The following is a 22,986-nucleotide window of genomic DNA, read 5'->3' on the forward strand; positions in this document are numbered from 1 at the left end:
GCAAATGATGGGCCGAACGAAAGGTGCATGCGCGCGCATGCTCAGAATCACGTCGAATTTACGCCCTAAGATACGACGGCTCAATGCCTTTGACGTGATGTAACCTACGCCCAGCCCCATTCACGTACGACTTACGTAAACAACATAAAATACGACAGCTGTTCCCTGGTCCATACCTTAACATGACTTACCCCTGCTTTATGAGAGATAACTTTACGCCGGACGTAAGCCTTATGTAAACCGTGTATATGAATGCGCCGGGCGCAAGTACGTTCGTGAATCGGCGTATCTCCCTCATTTGTATATTTGATTCGTAAATCAATGGAAACGCCCCTTGCGGCCAGCGTAAATATGCTCCCACGATACGACAGCATAGGAAACTTACGTTGGTCGAAAGAAGCCTATTTTCAGGCGTATCTAGTTCTGGGGGCACGGCGCACAGATACGACGCCGCACATTTACACTTACGCTGCGTATCTCGAGATACGTCGGCATAAGTGCTACGTGAATCCGGGCCATTGTGTTTACATGGGACCTGACATGTTCAAGGCACAAGGGGCTTACTTGGAAAAAAGGGGTTGTGGGTGTGGGTTTTTTTTTAGGGGGTAGGTGCAGATGGTTCTCAGCAGAGCTGTTGAATGCTTGATGTGTATTTTTGCTGTCTTAGTATGTAAAACTCTTCAGTTGTAGAACAGCATAGTTTATATAGAGATACAGTGGAGTGCCTTGTAGTTCCCATTCTGTAGACCCCCCCCCCCCCCCACACACACCTTTTTCCTGTATACTAGCCATTTAATAGGGGCCAACACTATATTTAAAATAACGACAATAAGGCATTTTGTGGTATGTAGGGACACAGAAATGCCAGAGAAGAAATATGCTGTGTTTTGTAAATGTAGAAATGTCAGTGTGTAAATGCTTTTGGAATTACATGCCACTGAGTGGGCTGATTTAGCTTGACCTGTTTAAAGCTACAAGCAAAATACATTTTCTTCCTGTAATTATTATGAACAGTTGTGTGCGTTTGGGTATGCTTGGCCCTCTAGCATTAGTGGGTCAAAAAGATAGCAAGGAACATTTTATAATGTGGATAGGCATATAAATAAAGCAGCATGCTTTTAACCATGTCTGCACCTCGGTGCTACAGTGATGTCAATTTATCTGGAGGTTGTTTGGCCACTTAAACATTCTCAGCATGCTGTCACACCAGCAAAAAAAGAACTAATCGTAACAAATAAAAGTATTCTGTGCACTGTCCCTGGTTTATTAGTGGGCCATTGGGTGATTTTTTATTCTGGGAAAGATCTAGCGATTAAAATGTTGATGTGCGTTCAGCACATGCATACACATTGAAAGAAATTAGGGTGACACATATAAAATAAATGTCTATTCTTAGCTTCAATTCTCCATTTTATCAATTTATGTCACTTCTGTCTCCATGCCCCAGGCTCCATCTGGGGCTAACTTTCAGAAGCATATGGTCCCCTTGTCTTTCCTGTTGGAGCTCTATTAATTCTACGCCTATAGATAGTGCTGGAAGGTTACTGTTCTTACTGTACATGCTTAATCATTGATAAAATTATTCCGGATGACCAGAATTCATTGATTTCTAAATACTCACTAGCCACATTTACCAGCAGCTGCATGCATCCTTGACAATAATTACAGGTATGTGATGAATTTGCATATCTATGTAAGCTTGGCTGTAGCTGATGACTGCAGGACTTCTTCCTTTGTTGGTGCTGTATGATCTTTCTGGAAATTTGCGATCTACTTTAACCACTTGCCGACCAGCCGCCGTCATTATACAGCGGCAGGTCGGCTCGGTCCCGCAAATCGCCATAGCTGTACGTCGGCTTCTTTAAGAGCAATAGCAGGCACGTGTGCATGGCTGCTGCACAGTGGGGGACCCGATGCGCGTGGCTGGTGGCTGCGATGTTTGGGAAAGAGAGCCAGAATGGGGATCTGTCAATGTAAACAGACAGATCCCCATTCTGACGGGGAGAGAGAGAGATCTGCTGTTCTTAGTGATTAGGAACAGCAATCTCTCTCCTCCTCCAGTCAGTCCCATCCCCCCACAGTTAGAAACACTTCCCAGGGAACACATTTAACCCCTTGATCACCCCTTAGTGTTAACCTCTTACCTGGCAGTGACATTTACACAGTAATTAGTGTAAATATTTTTATAGCACTGATCGCTGTATAAATGTCAATGATTCCAAAAAAGTGTCCGATCAGTCTGTCGCAATGTCCCAGTCCTGCCAAAAATCGCAGATCGCCACCATTACTAGTAAAAAAGTAAATAAGAAAAATGCACAAAATCTATCCCCTATTTTGTAGACGCTATAACTTTTGCGCAAACCAATCAGATCGGTTATTGTGTTTTTTGTTTTTTTATCAAAAATATGTAAAATAATACATATTGGGGTTATTTACGCAAGGCAAATCCACTTTGCACTACAAGTGCAAAGTGCACTTGAAATTGCACTGAAAGTGCACTTGGAAGTCCAGTCGCTGTAGATCTGAGGGGGACATGCAAGGAAAGTGGATTCACCTTTAGTAAATAACCCCCATTGTCCTAAACTGATGAAGAAATATATTATAGCAACAAGTAAATACTTTTTTTTTCAAAATGTTCTATTTTTGTTTTGTTTATAGCGCAAAAAAATTAAAACCGCAGAGGTGACCAAATACCACCAAAATAAAGCTCTATTTGTGGGTGTTTGCAGTTTTGTCTGGGTACAATGTCGCATGAGCAATTGTCAGTTAAAGGGATGCAGTGCCGTATCGCAAAAAATGGCCTGGTCTTCCAGTCTGATGCCTTGTACACATGATCGGTTTTCCCGGCGGAAAACCAAGGGGAAAACCGAGAACCTGCTCGGTAGCTTTTTCCGCCTACACACAGCCGGGCTTCCCGACAGGAAAACTGCCATGACAGCTTTGGTCATGAAACCTGGCCGTGTGTATGCTCCACCGCGGGTTTTCCCCATAGGGAAACTTCCAGCTTAAAAACCGCTGGGTTTCCCATTGGTTTTCCTGTCGGGAAAACTGTGATGGAGCATACACATGGCCAAAATCTCTCATGGCAGTTTTCCTGCCAGGAAAACCGGTTATGTGTACGAGGCATCAGTGGATAAAGAGAGTGATTTTATTTTAATGCTGTAATTGTATTTGACGTTTACAGTATTATACAGATTGTGACAGTTACAGGCCTTGTCACTGTGTGAATATAGGAAAAAGTTACACAGGATTCACATTTTGGGTTAATGCGTGGCTTAGGACTATAATTTTTGAGCAGAGAAAGCTGTATCTTCGGCTTTCTCCAGATTCTATAGTTCTGCATCAGAACTTTTAATTTTGTGTCTGGGTTTTGCAAGACACCTGCAATTTGTGTGAGTACACAGGTATGCAGGGTTGTTATATACTCAGGTCTGAAGATAGCTTAGAGCAGTGACGGCGAACCTTGGCACCCCAGAGGTTTTGGAACTACATTTCCCATGATATTCAACTACACTGCAGCGTGCATGAGCATCATGGAAAATATAGTTCCAAAACATCTTGGGTGCCAAGGTTTACCATCAGTGGCTTAGAGCTTCTAGTTTTGAGACCACTCCCAGTATGGGAGGCAAAAGGTTTGCCACACTGGGAGGCCCCAGCCAGAAGCCACAAGACAAAGGGTCTCACCAAGTGGTCAGAGGGCCCCAGCCTAAAGCCAAGAGACAGAGGGGCTCACAGAGGGGTCAGAAGAGCCCCAGCCAAAAGCCAAGAAATAGAGGGGCTCACCAAGGGGGCAGAGGTGCCCCAGCTAGCAGATAGGAAATGGGAGGTCTCGTTCCAGGAGTCAGGTTGGCTTTTATCGGGATGTCAAGAGAACCCCAAATTCATAGGCCATAAATTGGCCATGCAGCAGGGCACTGTGAATAATGGCTAAGGGAGCCAAGTGATCCAGGAGTTCTGGGCAACACAGTCAGAAGGACTGGTAAGTGGAGCAGCAGTGCTGTCAACAAGCGAGCCAGGTGCCTCTGCATTTTCATTGTTTGGATTTTGTGTGGAAGAACCCCCTGAGTGGGCAACTAATGTGCATGTGAACTTTTTGTTTTATTTAACCACTTGCTTATTGGACCCTTAAACCCCCTTCCTGCCCAGGCTGATTTACAGCTTTCAGCGCTGTCATTCTTTGAATGATAATTGCGCGGTCATGCAACACTGTACCCAAATTACTTTGGGTATTATTTTTTCCCCACAAATTGAGCTTTCTTTTGGTGGTATTTAATCACTGCTGGGATTGTTATTTTTTGCTAAAAAAAATACTGTACTTTAAAAAAAAAAAAGTTTTATAGTTTGGTGTACAATTTTACAATCAGGTAATTTTTTTCCTACATTGATGAGCACTGATAGGCTGCACTGATTGGCGGCACTGATTGGCAGCACTTATATGCACTGGCAGGTGGCACTGGTGGGAACAGATGCGGCGGCGGTTCTCCATGTTCGGGACCGATGTCCCTGTGACAAAAGCTGGTAAATGGCCTTTTTTCTTCTCACTGTCAACGTGAGGAAAAAAATGGCTGATTACTGATCTTCTGTTTACATCAATTGTTCAGCTGTCATTGGCTAACTGCTATTCACGTGGTAAGGGGTCAGGATCGGCCCTTTACTCCGATCTGTGATCAGCAGTGTCTCCCAGAAAGTGCATGCTCTGGAGGACGTACATGGGTGCCCTCCTGGCATTTAAGGCCCTCGTTGTAGGGTGGGAGGGAGGGGGGTAATAAAATTGGTCTGTCATGCCCTAAAATATAGTCTTGGACTGGCACCTACCGCTTGAATTTAATTTCTACAGTGCCGCAAGATGTACACTTCCACCGTCTGGCTGCAGTGCCATGTACTGTAGTACAACCTGCTGAAATGCTGATGTGCGAAAATCAGGATTGAATGGATAAATACAATTTGTCAGTCTCTGAATCAGTTTTTTTTATCGTCACTTTAAGTGCTTTTAACTGATATATCAGGTTTATTGGACAATCCTGAATAGTTATTAGTATTAGAAGTAAAGTGGTAACTTGTCAACTCTAACTGCAAGTATGTAAATGCAGCAACTATGAACATAGGGCTAGATTCAGAGACATCTGCCTATCTTTAGGCGGGTGTAGCGTATCTCAGATACACTACGCCGCCGTAACTTAGAGCGGCAGGTCCTATATTCAGAAACAACTTGCGCTGTAAGTTACGGCGGCGTAGTGTATCTGACACGGCGTAAGCCTGCCTAATTCAAAATAGGCTGGTAGGGGGCGTGTGGTATGCTAATTACTAGTGACCCCACGTATTTGACGCTTCTAACGAACGGCGCATGCGTTGTCCGTGAAAGTATCCCAGTGCGCATGCTCCAAATTACGCCGCAAATAGTCAATGCTTTCGACGTGAACGTAATTTTCGCACTGCCCTATTCGCATACGACTTACGCAAATGACGTAAACGACGCAAAATACGACGCTGCCCCGACGTCCATACTTAACATTGGCTGCGCCTCATAGAGCAGGGGTAACTTTACGCCGGAAAAAGCATTACGTAAACTACGTAAATAAATGCGCCGGGCGCACGTACGTTTCTGAATCGGCGTATCTAGGTCATTTGCATATTCGATGCGGAAAATCTACGGAATCTAGCGGCCAGAGTAAAATTGCACACAATTATACACCGGAGTATTCAAGTTACGTCGGCGGAGGAAGCCTATTTTTTCAACGTATCTGCCTTTGAGAATCGGCGTAAAGATACGACGGCGCAGATTTGAAATTACGGCGGCGTATCTGGAGATACGCCGCAGTATGTTGTTTATGAGTCCAGCCCATACTGTATAGGGTGAGCTAAGGAAAATTAAATTTAGAAAGCATTTAGAGGATCAGTCAGTGCTATGTAGGGATGTATTTTTATTATTATTATTATTATTATTATTTATATTATTATTGGGTAACTTGCTGCTTTGTCTTGCTGTTCTGGGCAAAATGAATAACATCAATATGCATAATCATAAACTAAAAATACGATTGTGTAACTTTTCTTCTTCGTAAATGCACCAAAATCTATGCAGAAAATGAATTGATAACGTAGCTGTTTTGAAATATCAATAAGCAGAAAATCTATATATCCCATTAGATGGGGAATAAAACATTAACCACTTGTAGCAGGCTATATAAATTGTGTCCAGTCAACATCCATTAGGTTAGCATGTTTAAATAGATTCTAACAACTCATAAACCATTTCCTATACAACAGCGTGTCCATGTAATGTAGGTTGGTAAACCTGGATAATCATTATAAGTACTTTGCTTCATAATTTATTTAAAGTATCCTTTACATTTAAATGGTCACCTGTCAGATGTATTCTATAGCTTGAGTTTTTCCCACATGTCCCATTATTAGTTTACAATGTGCAGATCCATCTGTGATTAAAGGGAGACTATCATAATAGAAAAATGCTGCCTTTGACTTGATTTTTAATTTTGTAGACCCGGGGACCTTTATCATGATCTCAGCTTTACTACCCCAAGAGCGCGGACTATAGAAATACAAAAATACAGTGCCAAAACAAAATAGGATAAGAGTCCAAGGTAATTTAATTGTTGATAAAAAAAAGTCATATAAAAACAGCTGACACGTTTTCGGGAAACACCACTCCTCCTTCATCAGGGCTGCAAGAATAAGCAAAAAACAAATCTACCAAGAGAGTCATTGATTAAGAAAAAAACAAACAAACATAAAAGACTGAAGTTCACAGACTTCACTGGTGACAGTGGCATGCTTGTTCAAGATGAGGGAAAGCAATATCTGAGCGAGATACCCAGAGTCAACTCTAATCTCAAACAAAGTTATCAGCCTTCCAAGCTTTTGTCTGTGAAGTGCAATACAACCCCCATGTATTGGGCTATGTTTACAAGGATGTACTTGAGTGTAAACCAATGTTAGGGCCTGCACAGGTGTTTGTGCATCTGCATGCAGGCATTGCCATTCATGCAGCAGCTGCACAGACAGAGCTACTGCTCCCAATTTGACATGCGCCTGGGTTTGTCCCTCGAGAACTCACACTGTCTGCATTCAGGGAAACACACCCTCCCGGACACGGATGTCAAATTGGGAGCAGCAGCTGTGTTTTTGCAGCCGCTGCGTTCCAGTTGACATAAATAAGACTGCCTGTATGCGGATCCACAGAACACCTGTGCATCCCATGCTGGGAAATATGGTCCTCACACAGGTGTACGCTTAAAGGGGTTGTAAGGATAATTTTTTTTTTGTAAATAGCTTCCTTTACCTTTACTGCAGTCCTCCTTAACTTACATCATCCTTCGATTTTGCTTTTAAATGTCCTTATTTCTTCTGAGAAATCCTCACTTCCTGTTCTGTCTGTAACTCCACACAGTAATGCGAGGCTTTCTCCCTGGTGTGGAGTTTCGTTCCCCGCCCCCTCCCTTGGACTATGGGAGAATCAGGACGCTCTCTACGTTGCAGATAGAGAAAGGAGCTGTGTGTTAGTGGGCATCCTGACTCCGGCCTCTCCGTGTCATCCCTAACCCCCACAGTTGTGTTCTGGGAAACACTCGGCTCCCAGAACACAACGGGGACCAGTGGGAACGGCACAGCACGACTCGCGCATGCGCAGTAGGGAACCGGGCAGTGAAGCCACAGCGCTTCACTTCCCATTTCCCTCACCGAGGATGGCGGCGGGGGAAGGCGAAAGCTGAGCTACCGCTCGGCTTCGGCTGCCGACTTCGCAAGTGACCTGGACAGGTAAGTGTCTATTTTTTAAAAGTCAGCAGCTGCTGTATTTGTAGCTGCTGGTTTAAAAAAAAAAAAATTCAGGTGAACCATCGCTTTAAAGTAAAGGGGGCAAAGCAAATATGTCAGTTAAATCAAGTCTCTCCCACCTCAACTCCCACTCCTTATATTCCCCTACTGCACCATAAAACCACCAGGAGTGAAAAACAATACCTTATGTTTTTTAGATACAGTCGATCATGGAATTCACTGCTCTTCCTCCCCCATGACAGCACTGGAGCTTTGTTACTTCCTGCTCAGGCATCCAGTGTTGCATAAAGGCAAGGAAAGAGTCCTCGGCCCTGTATAAACCCTAAAGTGGTTGTAAATCCTTACATATTCCCAGTGAAATGACTTGCCTCAGGTGATGCACAGAAATGAAGCAAATCCTCCTACATACATTATACCTGTTTACCTGACGTCTTCTCTACATCCATTCACAGTCAAGAATTTATACAGCTGGTCTGAGCTGCCATAAAGCAGGGGCGGAGAGCTGAAGTTACATTCTGCTGAGCTCAGTGAGGAGAGCTCTGAGAGCTGATTGGAAGGAAGGCGCGCACCCCCTTCACACACAAACAGAAATTAGGCTGTCAGTCACAGGCTGTGTGCTGGAGATCCCTCTCCTGTCACCATTTTTTTTCTTGGTGTCAGGAAAAGTTGCCAAAAGTGATTCATGCTGATAGCAGAGGAACAAAGCAACAGACAAAAATGATACTTACTCTTAATTGAGACAAGTACATACTATAGAGGGATATGCTTTGTTCATATTTCATGTCTGAGGTTTAAACACACTTTAAAAGTCTTGACTTACACTGGCCTTCTATTCTTTATTCCCAGTAGTTAAACAGATGGAGAAGCGAGGGGAAGATAGGCATAAGTAGCTGGAGGATGGCATTGAAGTTAACCTATTGCTTTACCCTGCGTGGGAAAGGTAAAGGTTCACTATAATGCCTAAAGCTGCACAAAGAACTTTCCACCTTAAAAATGTACCGTATTTGCCGGCATATAAGACGACTGCCTAATTTTCCAGCTAAAATGTTGGTTTTGGGATATACTCACTGTAAAAGACAACCCCTCACTGTGCCATTATACATGCCTCACTGTGCCATTATACATGCCTCACTGTGCCATTATACATGCCTCACTGTACCATTATACATAGAGAATTTGGATGAGAAGCTATTAAATTGGGTTTTAAGGGCACACAGTACAAATTGGTATAGAAAACTAGAAATTTATTAAGTATGAAATATCATAAAATCGAACAGACGTAAAATCAAATTTTAGGTCAGTGACTGATACTACAAGGGTAGTGACAACAATATACAATCTTATTATACACAAGCTTTATCTGAAAAGCACAGTTACAGGTACAATGTTGAGTTGTGTGTCCCATGTGGTATTCCGGAGGTTTAATGGAGGGCTTGCTCTACATGTTACGCGCTTAGCGCTTCCTCAGGAGCATAAGATATTGCATAGAATAGATCGCATTGGGGATAAGCAAGCGACGGTGGTGTATTAACCCCACAGTGGCTGGGTGGACAGAATTTATCAATCCAGCCTAGCGTGGGGATAAAATCAAAAAACACAAAAGATTGTAAGAAAAAGGTGTTCGGACAGTCAGGTGCTGGTAAGCACTCAAATTCGGATCCGGGGATCTACACATGCGGTAATTCAGTGCTCAATATATTAGGCTAGATAAGGTAGATGAAAACATCTAACAAGGCAATCTGTGAATCCTAGGTATAAATGCCAGAGGATATTGTATAAGACTGCCAGAACAGGATCCTGTAGCCTAGTCCGCACTTTGAATCCGCACGTGTCCCCAAGGAAACGATGACGCGATGAAACGATGACGCCGATACAGTATCGGCGTCATCGTTTCCTTGGGGACACGTGCGGATTCAAAGTGCGGACTAGGCTTCAGGATCCTGTTCTGGCAGTCTTATACAATATCCTCTGGCATTTATACCTAGGATTCACAGATTGCCTTGTTAAGATGTTTTCATCTACCTTATCTAGCCTAATATATTGAGCACTGAATTACCGCATGTGTAGATCCCCGGATCCGAATTTGAGTGCTTACCAGCACCTGACTGTCCGAACACCTTTTTCTTACAATCTTTTGTGTTTTTTGATTTTATCCCCACGCTAGGCTAGATTGATAAATTCTGTCCACCCAGCCACTGTGGGGTTAATACACCACCGTCGCTTGCTTATCCCCAATGCGATCTATTCTATGCAATATCTTATGCTCCTGAGGAAGCACTAAGCACGTAACATGTAGAGCAAGCCCTCCATTAAACCTCCGGAATACCACATGGGACACACAACTCAACATTGTACCTGTAACTGTGCTTTTCAGATAAAGCTTGTGTATAATAAGATTGTATATTGTTGTCACTACCCTTGTAGTATCATTTACTGACCTAAAATTTGATTTTACGTCTGTTCGATTTTATGATATTTCATACTTAATAAATTTCTAGTTTTCTATACCAATTTGTACTGTGTGCCCTTAAAGCCCAATTTAATAGCTTCTCATCCAAATTCTCGTCATATCGGGGCGTTGGCACATCTTATACAGGTGCATTCGCGGTATCACCACGCGATATATGCACATTAAAATAGGCCCTTTCTTTTTGCAAGTACCATTATACATGCCTCACTGTGCCATTATACATGCCTCACTGTGCCATCATTACATGCCTCACTGTGCAATTATTACATGCCTCACTGTGCCTTTGCTGACCTTACTGTACCATTCCATTCCCTGCCTCGACGATCTCCCTACCTTCTCCTGTTTGCAGAGTATGTCAGACGGCGGCCATCCATTATTCAAAAGCTGCGCCTCCTCCTCAGGCTGTTCTGTGATAGGCGGAACACAAATTTTCCCAGCAGAGCCTATGTTCAGTGTTCCGCCTATCACGGATGTCCTCTCGTCCGAGGCCGAGGATGAGAAGGCATCTGTGATAGGCGGAACACTGAACAGAGGCTCTTCTGGGAAAAGTAGTGTTCCGCCTATCATGGAACAGTCTGAGAAGGAGGCACAGCTTTTGAATAATGGATGGCCGCCATCTGACAGACAGGTACCCCGGCATATAAGACGACCCCCGACTTTTGGGGCTTGATTTTAGAGGCAAAAAGTCGTCTTATATGCCGGAAAATACGGGTATACAGAAAATGCACATTAGAACACACATAAAACATGCCTAAATTGCACCACAATGTCATAGGCACCATAGTCAACTGATAATGCAAAAGTGTGCATTTGTGTCTGGGGATGGGATAGGATGCAGGGGACCGGGTCTTCCAATGTGTGTCTTCTTGGCTAGTTGCTTTGTTTCCTTTATACCCCTTTTACACTGGGGAGTTTTTCAGTCCCATTTGGGCTACAAATACTGCCTGTAAAGCACTTGAAAAACACCTCCCCTGCAGTCCGTGTGAAAGCCTGAGTGCTTTCACACTGGGGCAATGTGCTGGCAGGATGTTAAAAATTTCCTGTAAGCAGCATCTTTGGGGCGGTGAAGGAGCGATGTGTACACTGCTTCTTCACCGCTCCTGCCCATTGAAATGAATGGGCACCACTGCCAAAGCGCCTCAGCAGCAGCGATACACAAGCGCATTTAACCCCTTATTCTTGAAGCTAGCGGGGGTTAAAAGCACTCAGCAAGCGGCCGAATAGCAGCGCTAAAATGACAGTAAATCGCTTCTAAAACTAGCATTGTTTTATCGTCTACATCTGCCCACCCCAGTGTGAAACCAGTCTTAAAGAAGGTAGGGATCACTTTATCTCAGGGACATAGGGCCTGATCCACAAAAACCCGGCGTAACTTAATTTTTCCCGTTTAAATTACACTGCTGCAAAATCTCTACCTAAGTGCCCGATCCACAAAGCACTTACCTAGAAATTGTGAGCGGTGTAACTTAAATCCGTCCGGCGCAAGGCGTTCCTAATCTAATGGGGCGAGTCCCATTTAAATTAGGCGCGCTCCCGCGCCGGACGTACTGCGCATGCTCCCGACGTTATTTTCCAGACGTGCTTTGCGCGGCTTAACGTTGCGCCGGGTTTTGAGAATCCCTTACACATGTCGGATCTTCTGCCTATCTATGTGAAACTGATTCTGTGGATCAGTTCCATAGATAGAAACAGGGATACGACGGCATATCAGTAGATACGCCGGCATATACCTTTTGTGGATCAGGCCCATATTTCTTATGAGATAAGAACAGAGATAACTGAATTAATCTGTGAATCTGGCAGACTAGGGAGAGTCTGATTCTTGGTTTTGAAGAGTCTACACAGAATCATCCAATTTATGAAAAAAGGCAATCAGGGTTGTTGATGTAAAGGCTGAATCCTGCTGTGCATTGTAAAATTCAAAAATCACAGCCGACTGGTGAGAATCATGTTTATCCAATCTGTCAGTCTCCCCTGGCTTGTGAATCTGTTTGCTCCTACCGAGCTGGGAACTAAGCAGACAATGTTTTTTTATGGCAATAATAAAGACGCCATGATATTCGTCTACAAAGCAAAGCATTATTGGGCTAAAGTGACACTAAATATTTACCAAAAATAATCCATTCACATCCACTATTTATTGATCCTGTAATCTATTTTGAAAGAATTTCTTACTGTGTTTTTCTGCATACTTGTAACATCCTCCATGAGCTTCCAAGCCTCTTTTTTTCCCCTTCACTCCTGTTTGTTTGGAGCAAGCAATGCACCTTAATTGTGGTCATGTGCACTGCTCTGTGCAGGTTGCAAATCCCATAGTCCATAGTCCATGGTCCATCTCAGCAGTGAGGCTTTCCCTCCGTACAGTGGGACCAGGGAGAATGAACGTAGCCACACTCTAACAGAAAGCTGGCACATAACAACAAAAGGAGATACAGACCTGAGTCTGATCTCTATTCAGTGATGTGCACCAGAGCCAAGACTCTCTTGCTCCTCATTGGCTCAGATACAGCAGCAGGAGCCATTGAAGAGAAAGCGGGGGTTTGGGCCGAACCCCGCCATGGGTGTCTTATTATGGACACCGGGAGCAGGGCTCAGGAGGAATCGCACCACGTACAAGTGCCCCCATAGCAAGCGGAATGCTGTGGGGGCACTCAGTAGGAGGGAGGGCCCAGGGGTGCCAGAAGGGGACCCAAGAAGAGAAGGATCTGGGCAAAAGCATTGCAAAGAGCACGCAAGTATGACATTTGTTTGTTTATAAAAGAAAAAACAGTGCTTCTTTTATATGTATTTCTGGTGTTTTTTAAATTGACACTAATTGCATGCTGCTGCCTTCAGACCAATTTCGTTTTTTTCTATCTGACAGTTCAGCTTGTGGGTAGGCCCTCAGAATCCTCACTTACAATGCCGAGTGTCTGTGACTGATGGAGCAGGGAGGAGTAGCAACACATGCTATTGAAATCATTCTGATGGATGCTCACTTTGGAGCTGTGTGTCGCATGTGTAAAGACTGCTACATCAGCAGCATGGAGCGTTACATCTGCTATGTTCAGCAGGGTCAAGAGCGGGGGCCAGTATATTTCTACTGTAGTTCACCTTTCAATGTTTGGTGAACTTACCCGTTAAATCCTTAGGCCCGGTACACACGAGCAAACATGTACGATGAAACCGGTCCGTCGGACCGTTTTCACCGTACATGCCTGCCAGAGGGCTTCTGTACGATGGTTGTACTAACCATCGTACAGAAGTCCGCGCGTAAACAATACGCGGGGCGTGTCCGCGTCGTCGCCGCGGCAATGACGCAGAGACGTGGGCGGGCCTGCCATTTAAAGGCTTCCACGCATGCGTCGAAGTCATTCGACGCATGCGAGGGACGGCGAGCGCTCGGACATGTACGGTAGGTCTGTACTGACGACCGTACATGTCCGAGCGGGCAGGATTCCAGCGGACGGTTTTAAAACACGTCCAGGAATATTTGCCCGCTGGGAAAAGGCCCGGCGGGCAAATGTTTGCTGGAATTCGGCCCGCTCGCACCTACACACGACCGAACATGTATGCTGAAACTGGCCCGCGGACCAGTTTCAGCATACATGTTTGGTCGTGTGTACGGGGCCTTATCCTTAAAGGGCTTTCAAACCCTTAAGGTTTTTCACCTTAATGCATTCTATGCATTAAGGTGAAAAAACTCCTGTGGTTCAACTGCGCGCCCCCCCCCCCCTTTTCTTACCAGAGCCCGATCATTCCAGCGGCGAGCACGAGCCCAGCAGCTCCAGCCGCTGTCTCAGGTCCTCATTGGCTCCCACTGCTGTCAATCAAAACCAGTGACACAGGAACCAGGGGTGGGGCCAGGTCCTACGGTCTGTGTCAATGTACACAGCAACGGGACTCGTAAATGCGGACACACGAGTGCCCCCATGGAAATTGGCTCTCGGGGGCGCGCAATGAAGAGGAGGAGTCAGGAGCTCTGCTGTGATACCCCAGAAAAGGAGGATCAGGGCTGCTCTGTGCAAAACCCTTGCACAGAGCAGGTAAGTATGACATGTCTGTTATTTAAAAAAAAGAACTTTACAATCACTTTAAAAGCCCTCACTGAACCCGACCAATCTTAACAACCTATACCCAATCTACTTACTCCCTTTTGCTCCTTCACCCTCTCCTCCAAACTCCTTAAAAGACTGGTCTACACCCAACTGAGCGACCATCTGACTATGAACACATTTTTTGATCCCCTTCAGTCTGGATTTCACCCTCAACACTCCACGGAAACTTTTCTCCTTAAACTCACAAATGACTTACTGACAGCTAAAACCAATGGACACTATTTTGTACTACTTCTCCTGGACATCTCTGCTGCCTTTGACACAGTGGACCACCCCCTCCTCCTCAAAAAACTCTACACCTTTGGTCTCCGTGGCTGGTTCTCATCCTACCTATCCCACTGCACCTTCATGTAACTTGCAACTCTACTTCCTCCTCGCCTCTTTTTTTTTTTTCTTCTCTCCTCTTCCTTTCTCTATTGGGGTCCCTCCTTTTCTCAATCTACACCTCTTCCCTGGGTTAGTTGATTGCCTCCCATGGCTTTCAATATCATATCTACGCTGAGGAAACTCAAATCTATCTCTCCAACCCCCAGCTGACTCCATCTGTGTTCTCATGCATCACCAACTTACTAACAGACATATCAGTCTGGATGTCACATCACTTCCTAAAAACTCAACCTATCACAAATGATATTTCCTCCCCCACATGCCTCTTCCCCTGATTTCTCTGTCAAAATCAATGGCTCAACTATCACCCCACCCCATGCCAAGCTTTTAGGTGTTTTCCTGGACTCTGAACTATCCTTTCGGCCCCACGTCCAATCGCTGTCCAACCTCTGCAACATTTCCAAGATATGCCCCTTCCTAATCAATGTCACCATGAAGCTTCTAATCCACTCCCTAGTTATCTCTTGCCTCAACTACTGCAACTTCCTCCTCACTGGTTTACCTTTAAGTAGGCTATCCCCCCTTCAGTCCATCATGGACGCTTCTCATCCACCTTACAAACTGCTCAGCGTCTGCTTCTACTCTCTGCCAATCCCTCTATTGGCTGCCACTCAACCAACAAAATAAATTTGAGATACTAACAATAACTTACAAAGCTATCCTCAACCTGTCCCCCAGCTACATCACTAACTTGGTCTACAAATACCAACCAAATCATTCTGTTCGCTCCTCCCAAGACCTGCTCTTTAAAAGGGGTTGTGAAGGTTTGTTTTTTTATTTTCTAAATAGGTTCCTTTAATGTCGCAGTCACGAAAAAAATCGCTGATCGCCGCCATTAGTAGTAAAAAAAAATATTAATAAAAATGCAATAAAACTATCCCCTATTTTGTAAACGCTATTAATTTTGCGCAAACCAATCGATAAACACTTATTGCGATTTTTTTTACCAAAAATAGGTAGAAGAATATGTATCGGCCTAAACTGAGGACATTTTTTTTTTATATATTTTTTGGGGATATTTATTATAGCAAAAAGTAAAAAATATTAAATCTTTTTCAAAATTGACGCTCTATTTTTGTTTATAGCGCAAAAAATGAAAACCGTAGAGGTGATCAAATACCACCAAAAGAAAGCTCTATTTGTGGAAAAAAAAGGACGCCAATTTTGTTTGGGAGCCACGTCACACGACCACGCAATTGTCAGTTAAATCAACGCAGTGCCGAATCGCAAAAAGGGGCAAGGTCCTTTACCTGCATATTGGTCCGGGTCTTAAGTGGTTAAGCTCCCTTGTCAACTCATCCCATGCTCACCTACAGGACTTCTCCCGAGCTCTCCCATCCTTTGGAATGCTCTACCCCAATCTGTCCAACTATCTCCTACTTTGTCCACTTTCAGACGATCCCTGAAAACCCATCTTATCAGAAAAGCCTATCTGGCCCCCACCTAACAACTGTACATTTATTTTCTCCATCAGCACATCACCCCACAGTAATTACCACTTCAGCTTTTAGATTTATTTATTTATTTTTAACACCAAGGATTCTACACAACTGAAAATTTGCAGAGGGCGGTGCACTGGAAATTACGTGGTGACCCATTAGAAGCGAGTACTGAAATGAACCAAAGGTGGCTAGCGCCACCACCTAGAGTCTTAAAGATAATCTTCAACATAAAGTGTTGTCAGCACATCACAAGCTCAATTAGAGAGCAATTGATTAGTCATAAGAATAAAAAGTCTATATTGGAGAATGCAGCAGGAGGTGTTTGGCACACAATGGTGGGGAGGGGCACTCATATCTTCCAGCTGGTGAGAAATAGAGTTTGGGATTATGGAAGAGAGATTGTGTTGCTTGACAAGTCAGGGTCTATCCCATCTCCCTATGCTAAAAATATAATTAAAATATCACATTTGGGTTTTCTGGTAATGAACAGTTCTATGTATTCTGTGAAAGATTGCATATTACTTAAGAGATACAGGGGTTGGACAAAAATATGGAAACACCAGGTAAAAGGGCAAAATTGTTGTCTAATATGGTGTTGGGCCACCTTTGGCATCCACGACAGCCTGAATTGCTTTGGTAATTGACACATATAAGTCATGGTTGGTGGATAAAAGAATCTGATACCACTCTTCATGCAAAAACCGTCCCAGTTCTCGCTGAGAAGCTGGAGGCGGATAAAGAGCCTGAACCTTATTCACCAAAATTGACAATAATGGCTCTATGAAATTGATACTGTGGTGCCCAGGGAAGGTGCAGGACTCTGTCTACATGCTCTTCAAACTATGATTTGACAACACCAGCTGTGTGACTTGGAACATTATTGTCTTGGTAAATGGTGCTGTCTTCGAGAAAGAATGTCTGCACCATGGGGTGCACATGGTCAGCCAAAATGTATACATAGTTGCTGGCAGTGACTCTACCTTTTAAGGTGATGATGGCACCTGCAGAATACCAAGATATGGCTGGTCAAACCATGATTTCCCACCATCATGCTTTCTGTTCACGCAAGACAGTCCTGGTCGAAAGCTTGGGACGGTGTTCACCAAACGTATACACGTCCGTTGGTTGGGAACAATGTGAAGCTCGATCTGGTCATATTACAGTTTTCAATTGATCGATAGTCCATTATTTATGGGGGTTTCACTATTCTCTCCTCCTCTGAGCATTAAGATCTGCCACTACTGTAGTGTTTTGGTAATTGTAGCTCGCCCATGAATGTTTTGCAGAAGGGGTTCCCTCCACACAGTTTTTGTAGACATGGGCTTTGGAAGACTGAGATTGCAGTCACATTAGCAGCAGTTGATTTCTTATTCCAGGTCACAATCCTTCACAATATCCTAGTCAGCTGACCATGTTCACCGTGCTTATGCTTATCAGACAACATTTTCCCAGAAACTGCATATGCCATCATAACCTTTTGATATTGTACCTCGTGACACTGCAAATAAATTGGAAAACTTCAGTTACAGAGGCACCAGCTAAGGGGGCACCAACAATTTGCCCTTTTTGAAACTTTCTTTGAAACTGAAATGATGGTGCTTCACTAGCGCCGCACGCGGTGAATGATGAAAGTGAGGCTTCCGTCTGGGTTCACACTATACTACACGACTTTCATCCTACTTTGCTCTGCGACATTGGTCCTACATCGGTCCTACATTGGTCCTACATCCATCCGACTTTCATGAACAGGATACTACTTTGATCTGACTTTGTGATAGTCTGACTTGTTCTTTGACCAATCAAAACAATCCCAGAGTGAGATAAATTCCTTTTACTGCTGCTGTAATCACATGTAGGATGTCAAAAGTCGGATGGCAAGGACAAGGCTCCTACTTTGATCTGACTTCAATGATATTCAATGGGCTGAAGTAGGATCAATGTCCGACCAAAGTAGTACAGGGAGCATTTTCAAAGTCGGACCAACTTGTGTCGGACCAGTTAAGACGGCTCTTATAGGGAAACATTGATTTTCATACGTCATGCCACATGAGCTCCCAATGTCGCAGCGTTTGTCGGACAAGTGTGAACCCGGCCTCCAACCTGTTGGCTTGGTGTCTCATAACACAGCGGAAGTAAAATAATGTTATATCACTTCTGATTTCAATGCAAAACGTTCTCACTTTCACACCTGAAAGTCATGTAGTGTTTCCATATTTTTGTCCAACCCCTGTATATAAATCCAGGTGAAGAGACTGACATGAGTACAGGGTTGAAATTTGGTGTGTGTGTGTGTGTGTGTGTGTGTGTGTGTTTGTCTCTTCAGGCAAGATGCATGATTTACCAATTGTTTTTTTTTTTTTTAAACCAATAATTAACATCCGACAAGTAGCATTAAAGGGCATTTCATTGTGTTCTAAAAAAAACTCTCTGCATGCTATGAAAAAGCCTGTTGTTCAAGCAAAGCCCTTCCATATAATGCTAGAAGCCTTTGTAACACTTTTCCTTTTGCTTAGATTTTGCTTTTTTATGACAGTTTTATAGGTTAACAGCTAAAGGTTATTTTTTTCAATAAATATGGGTTCTCTTCCACTAATTTTCTTCTCTATCACTTTGTATTTCTGGAGTTGTAACACTTTAGCAATTTGCATGAAATGTCCTCTGACCATGACCCCTGTGAAATGGAACCAATATTTTAAAACCTTTAGTTCACAAGATCTGACCAAAAGTCATTTGCACAGTAATGATTTTGCTCAGGCACCCATGGGTGTAAGTGCTGTCTACAGTACACCCACAAGATGAGCACAGTTGGACAGAGAGACAAAATTACAAGATGTTACCCTTGCAGGTTTGCCGTGTTATGTGCTGCATAGAAAATGTGTATTGTTACTTGCTCAAGTTACATTGTGGATTTTAATTGCTGTACTCTGTCACCATCTTGTGGCAAAATTTCATATTTTTCATTTTGAGCATCCGCAATTTGTTTTTCCTCCACATACAGAACTGCAACTTCATTTATAGCATTTGTTTTATGTGGTTGTTTTTTTGTTGATATTCTGTCTCTGTGATTTAAAATACATCTATTATATAAAATTATTGAACCTTCATTTCTTTGTAAGTGGGCAAACTTACAAAATCTGCAAGGGATCAAATAATTATTTTCCCCACTGTATATGTACAGAAGATGAGTAAAAGACAATATCTTTTTATTGAAATGCCAAGAACCGTAATAAGGTACTTGATTTAACCATATATCTCTGAAGACACCATGGCATTCACACATTTTATTGATTTATGCTGTGATGTATATTTTACTGCATTTCTGTCTACAGTGTTATATCTAATAAGAGACAGTATTTTAGTATGAAGAGATATAAAGAGAGAAAAGTGCAGCCCAAAATTCAGTAAGAAAAAAAAAAATATATATATATATATATATATATATATATATATATATATATATATTCACAAGGCAATGGAGGAGAACTGCACAAGGTATATAACGAGTGCCAGCAAACAGGTCTTCCCACCGACCATATATATATAAGAGAAAAAGTTCAAGATTTGCTGCACTTAAAATCGTTTAATTTTTAAATCTTCTCGTAAAGGTTACATACCAGAGTATTCAGACATGGATGTGCGTTTCGGGCTTACATGCTACCGCCCTTCTTCAGATCAAGTCAGATCAAGATATGTTCTGACTTGATCTGACTTGATATATATATATATATATATATATATATATAATGTAAATTGTATACAAGTGAAAATAAAAGTCCAAAATGTGTGAAACGAATTCCAAAAAATGCCAAATTATAAGAATCTTCACCAGGTGATGATTAAAATCCAAACTCAAAGTGATCCCTCCACCAGTAATAATGGCTACTCTCACCTCCAATCATGGACCCCTGTTTTACCAGGTGGTCAAATTAAGCAGAATTCACAGCATAGAAAGCCAGCAAGCAGGATACATGGATCAATTCCTCATAAGTCAGTGGCAAACGGACCATACATGAAAAATAAATCCAGATCTAAGGGCCAGATCCACAAAGAGCTGGCGTAACGTAAAAATTCCCATTTAAGTTACACTGCCTTAAAATTTCTACCTAAGTGCCCGATCCACAAAGCACTTACCTAGAAATTTTCGGCTGTGTAACTTAAATTCCGCCGGCGCAAGGCGTTCCTCTTCAAATGGGGGCGATTCCCATTTAAATTAGGCGCGCTCTTGCGCTGGCCGTACTGCGCATGCTCGTGACGTCATTTTCCCGACGTGCATAGCGCGAAATTACGTTACGCCGAGCTTTGTGGATCACGTCGGGTCAATAAAGTTGCGTCGGGAAAAAAAAAAGATACGGCGGGAAAAAATTTTTTTAGAACAAAAAAAAAAAACGTGTCGCTGGACAGAAGGGTCTACTTTTACAAGGTGTAAACAGTTTACACTTTGTAAAAGCAGCCCTAATTTTACACATGCAACTTAATACTTACGGAGAAAAAACGAAGCGTAAAAGCTTTGTGGATCTCCGTAAGTGCTAATTTGCATACCCGAAGCGGCATTTCGACGCAAAATGCCCCCAGCGGCGGATGCGGTACTGCATCCTAAGATCCGGCAGTGTAAGTCTCTTACACTTGCCGGATCTTCTGTCTATGGCCCCATACACACGAGAGAATTTATCCGCGGATACGGTCCAGCGGACCGTTTCCACGGATAAATCCTCTCAAAGATTTCCGCAGATTTCTATGCGATGGAGTGTACACACCAGCACATTGAAATCCGCGCGGAAATCCTCTGGCGATGACGTGTCGCGCCGTCGCCGCGATTATGACGCTGCGACGGGCGCGACGCTGTCATATAAGGAATTCCACGCATGCGTCAAATCATTACGACGCGTGCGGGGAATCCCTTTGGACGGATGGATCCGGTGAGTCTGTACAGACGAGCGGATCCATCTGTTGGGATGGATTCCAGCAGATGGATTTGTTGTGCATGTCAGCAAATATCCGATCTGCTGGAATCCATCCCAGAGGAGATTTCTCCGCGGAAACAGATCCGCTGGCGTGTACACACCATAGGATCTATCCGCAGAAACCCATTCGCTGGGATTTATCTGCGGATGGATTCTATCGTGTGTATGGGGCCTTACTCTTGGAAACTGATTCTGTGGATCAGTTCCAAAGATAGAAACGGATACGACGACGTATCAGTAGATACGCCGGCGTATACCTTTTGAGGATCTGGCCCTAAGTACTCTCTGATGGGCTAAAACATTTATTTAAAAGTTATGCAAAACAGGCTACTCACATTAGCCAAGAAAGGAAACGGCAGTGTACAAATGTGAACAGTCATGGAATAAATCTTTCAAAGGATGGCAGCGAGCGACGTGTCTCCAGGCTCCTTCCCCCGTACGCGTTACGTTATTGCAACTTCCTCAGCCGGGCGGAGTATTTTAGTATGGATTTCAGTAATTAGTCCATTTTCATTTTTTTTACAGTGGTGAAGAAATTTTAATCTGTCAGATTTTTATTGCTGTATGTGTCCTAATTGAGACTACCTCCACTTTCTTCTAATAGCGTTATAGCTATTATCGAGACAGAAAGTGATGATAAATAAAAAAATAAAATAAAAATCCAATAACAACACAGACTGCAAACTAAAACTTGCAAAACTTTAAATGGTTTCACACTAAACTATAAAAGTGTTTGTATTTTTGTCTGTAACACCATTTGACACCTGTCAGGGACATAGAATGTGGGTAAAAAGTAATTTGTTACTTTACACGTTGAGAATAAAAAGAGTAAAATGTTCACTTGAATTTCAATGGAAATAGACAGCAAAGCTTGCATGCTGCAATTTTACGCACTACACACCACTGTACATGTATGGTGTGAACAGGACACATAAACAGTTGCATTTGTATTGAGCCTGTGTTGATCAATGAATTTGAATGCACCTGATGTGAACAAACCCTGATTTGGATGAAAAATTGGTGTTTGATTCTAAAGTTTAAGGTGAATGTAGCCATATTCGCACACTTAAAATAATACACTTGAGTATTGGATGTGAGATCTTTTTCATATGCACCGACAGTTCATCTTTCTGGACATGTTTTCTTAGGAGCACCTCCTTCTTCTAGGTCCACATAATACACAGAGATTTAGGACCTAGAAGAAGGGAGTAGACCCCTGAAATCATTTCTGATAAATGAACGGTTAGTGCAAATATAAAGGTATCACATACTAAATTTTGATGTCTGACTCAGACATTGATGCCTACATGGATGGGGACTGATTGAAAGTTATCTGTGCACTTTTTGACATTTCGAGGAGCATTGACATAGGACTGGAAGGTAAACGAGGATTACAGCTGTGTGTCAGCTTATGTTTTTTAAAGGCATGACAACAAATATGTTTGGATGAGGAACAATCGAAATTTGGGTTAGGGCTGACAGAATGTATGTTCAGAGCCAGGGCCTAGCTAAAATATTAAACCATGCCTTATGTGACATACCGTGTTTACCCAAAAGTAAGCCTGGATCTTAATTTTGGCAACAAAATACACAGTAGGGCTTATTTTCAGGTTAGGTCTTACCGTGTAATGTGCTGTTTTCGCTCTCCTTCTCTCTCCCTGCCTGACAGGAATCCCCATTGTGAACTGAGATAAAATGCTTGTAAAATCCTAATATCCACTCTATTACAGTAGTATATAATGTACAATGTGTGTTTCTGTAATATTGTGGCAAATACCTGTGTTATAGCGCCGCTCTGCGCTTCTGTGTTCTGCCGGAGCTCTCTTCCCTGCAAT

The 22,986-nt window shown here is 43.1% G+C and overlaps 1 protein-coding gene across 1 annotated transcript in view; it reads left to right on the forward strand.

The window, feature by feature from the left end:
* The window catches only part of VPS41 (VPS41 subunit of HOPS complex), a 377,598-nt gene that overhangs the window by 206,942 nt on the left and 147,670 nt on the right, over positions 1-22,986 (forward strand). The window lies entirely within an intron of this gene.

Source organism: Rana temporaria, chromosome 5 (genome assembly GCF_905171775.1).
Source record: "Rana temporaria chromosome 5, aRanTem1.1, whole genome shotgun sequence".
NCBI lineage: Eukaryota > Metazoa > Chordata > Amphibia > Anura > Ranidae > Rana > Rana temporaria.